The following is a 3,471-nucleotide window of genomic DNA, read 5'->3' as shown; positions in this document are numbered from 1 at the left end:
ATGCCCCCGCGGCCGGCGGAGAGCCGGGGCCCCGCGGCGGCGCGGAGCGGGGCGGCCCGGCCCCGGGGAGCCCGGCACGCATGGCCCGAGCGCAGCCCAGCGCAGCCCAGCCCAGCCCAGCCCAGCCCAGCCCAGCCCCGAGCGGCTCCGCCGAGCGCTCCCGCCGCCTCTCCCGGCGCCTCCCCCGCTCCTCCCGGCCAAGGCAGCGGCGGGGGGCGGCGGGGGCGGGACCCGCGGGGGGCTGCGCCGCCGGGACACCGCCCCCCGCCCGCTCCCGACACCGGGGACAGCGGCCGGCACCGGGGGGACGGGGACCGGCACGGGGAACCCAGCCCGGGGTGCCGGGACTGGGCGGGGATCGGGACCGTGACTGCCCCGGGAACCCCACCCCGGGATGCTGGGATCGGGACCGTGACTGCCCCGGGAACCCCACCCCGGGATGCTGGGATCGGGACCGTGACTGCCCCGGGAACCCCACCCCGGGATGCTGGGACCGGGACTGCCCCGGAGAGCGGAGAGGGACCCCAGGAATACCTGGGCCGGGCGGGGGGACCCCCCCCGGGATTCTGGGACCGGACCGGGCCTGTCGTGGGACATGGACGGGTGGAAGTGCCACCACCGCCGCGGGGACAGTGACCCACCCGTGGCAGCCCGGGTGTGGGGCCGCTCGGTTCCGATTCCCCCCAGCTCGGTCTGCTCGGTGCCTGAGCACCAGAACCGGGCACCGGGCGGTGTCTGGGACCAGGGGGGCACAGCGGACCCCAGGGAGGGCACAGCCCTGACACGGAGCTGTCCCTGCCCCGGCGACACCGGTGTTTATCCCCCGCCCAGGAGCTGCTTCTAGCCTGAGCATCCCTTGTACCCACAGGCCACTCCTGCAGCATTCCCAGCAGTTGACCCCCCTGCCCTCTCCTCTCCGCTGTCTCCTCAGCTCCCTGAAACATCCCTCAGCCGGCTGGATGAGCCCATGACTCATGCGACCTTTCCAACAAGCCTGGCGCACACTTACCTCTGGAATTCACCGTCCTGGGAGGGCCACGGTGAGACGGGAAAGCGAATGATTTACACGGTGGCGTGTGCTTCCCCAGCCCTCATCTGTATGCACTCACATGGAAATACTAGTTATTTACTCCAAAAAGGCAAACAGAGAATTATGAAGGCACTGAGAAATTAAGAATGCGGAAATTAAGTGGCTCCTCCGCCTGAAATCACCGTTTGTGCTGCTCCCCAGGCAGGGCACGCTGATTGCTGCCCCGCTGGCTGCTGGCTGCGGCTCTCCCTGCTTCATTCCCCGCTTCCCCCCGGGCCCTGTGCCGGGTTCCCAGCTCAGGCTGGAGGCGGTGCAGCTCTGCCCAGGCTCTCCGGGCTCCCAGCACCAGCTCCAGCATTCCCGTCTGGAGATGGCAGTGCTCGGGGAGCTGGGAGGGGACACAGCCCTGTGAGCAGCGTGGGGATGGGGACAGGGCTGGGGTCAGCAGCACCACCCACCCGCACCACAGGGGCTCTTCCTGCGCGTTTTTTGAGATGTTTTCACTCCTCAGTTTTGGGGAGAGCTGCTGGCAGAGGCACACGATGGTTCCCAGGTCACACCTTGGTGTCACAGACTGACACTGGGCTGCACTGGGACTCTGGTCATGGAATCACAGAACCCCACAATGGTCTGGGCTGGAAGGAATCTTAAAGCCACCCAGAGCCACCCCTGCCATGGCAGGGACACCTCCCACTGCCCCAGGCTGCTCCAAACCCCATCCAGCCTGGCCTGGGACACTGCCAGGGATCCAGGGACAGCCACAGCTGCTCTGGGCACCCTGTGCCAGGGCCTCACACCCTCACAGGGAAGAACATTTTCCTCATATTCAATATAAACTTCTCTCTTAATTCAAATCTGTTCCCTCTTGTCCTGTCACTATCCATGTAGAAAGTTGCTCCTCATGTTTTCCCTAAGCCCCTGCCCCTGAGCAATCCCTGGGCTCCATGAAGGTGGCTCAGAGCAGGGCTCAGGGAAAGGCCAAGTTTCTGTGGGACTTGTGCCTCCTGCTGCCACCCCTGCCACCCCTGGCCGTGTCCCCCGCTGTCACCAGCGCCTGACGGCAGCGCCCTGCCCGGCCCCCGGCCTGCGCAGAGGCAGCAAAGATATCTCCCACCCACAGCTGAGGGGCTGCAAATTGCGTTGTGAGTGGGGGATTTTGCAGCCTTAATTGTGTTATTTTAACACAGCGTGTGTAGGTGTGAGCAGAGTGCACATGTACCGTTTCCTAGGCTTTGAACAAAGCGAGCTCCAGCAGAAGCAAAGTCCGTGTCAGATCGTGTTGGCCCCGGTGGGGCTGGAGGTGGGGACAGCCCTCACCCCTCTCACTGCTCCATGGATGGGGTGTCAGCTCCAGGAGCGGGCTCGGAGCTCTGGCCTCCCCTGGGGTCACTAAGATTGGGGACCAATGACAATTTGGTGACCTTGGTGTCCTGCTCTGCAGCTCAAACTGCAGGGTCACAGCCTGGTGACCTGACCAGGGCAGCCTGGGCTGCTCCAGCTCCAGCTCCAGCTCCAGCTCCAGCTCCAGCTCCATCACCTCTTCCTCTTCCCTACCTTGTCCATCGTCATCTTCCTGCTCCTGGACCTGGACCCTACTGTGCTGGGCAAAGTAGAAACAAATAAAATCCAGCCCATGCTGCAAAGGTTGTACAACTCCTACAAGAAAAATGCTGTCCTTGCAGGCAAAAATGTCCTAACCCGGGATCCATTAGGCTTTGTCCTCCCAAATCCAGCGATGAAAGCTCTGCTGCATTTAAATTGGCAAAGTGACAGGAAGTAAGAAGTCAGAAATAATCCCTAGCTGGATTAGGTTTTTCCTTGAAGGAAGGGAGGCTGATTCCAGGCGAGTTTGGGTCATTAGTGATGCAGGGAGATGCTCCAGCCCTGCCTTGCCTTCTCTTCACTCTCTGCTCCCGGGGGCTGCGAGGGGATGAGGGCTCCAGAGCCCTGGGCACATGTGTTCATCCTTCCCCACTCCTACGAGGGGATTATTTATATCTGCACACTCCTGGGGAGCGCTGGCTGCCATCCATGGCTCCAGCAGGACTCCAGTGGTGAGGCTGGTGTGTCCCTGTGGCTGTGCTGGGGGTGCCAGCGATGTCCCCGTGCCACAGCCGCAGTGCCCATGGCTCGGTGCAGTTCCCCAGCAGCCCCGCTCTGCCTGCTGGATTTCCGACAGTTGAGTAGCAATAAAAATAGCAGGGGAGGAGCAGAAATCCATTCTGATTAAGGCTCGTTATTCTGAGCAGTGCTGGGGGAGCAGGGGTGTGTGGGCCAGCACCTTCCGGGCCCAGGCCACCACTCATGCCCACACCCGCCTGGTTTGCCCACACCTGTGACATTTTCAGCGTTTGTCCCCTCTGCACTGACACTGACACCCTTACAGGAGTGGGGGTCAGTCTCTTCTCCCAGGGAACAAGGGACAGGACAAGGGGAAACAG

Source organism: Catharus ustulatus, chromosome 16 (assembly GCF_009819885.2).
Source record: "Catharus ustulatus isolate bCatUst1 chromosome 16, bCatUst1.pri.v2, whole genome shotgun sequence".
In the NCBI taxonomy this organism is placed as follows: Eukaryota; Metazoa; Chordata; class Aves; order Passeriformes; family Turdidae; genus Catharus; species Catharus ustulatus.
The sequence above is the reverse complement of the archived record's forward strand: the minus strand, read 5'-3'. Positions refer to the sequence as shown.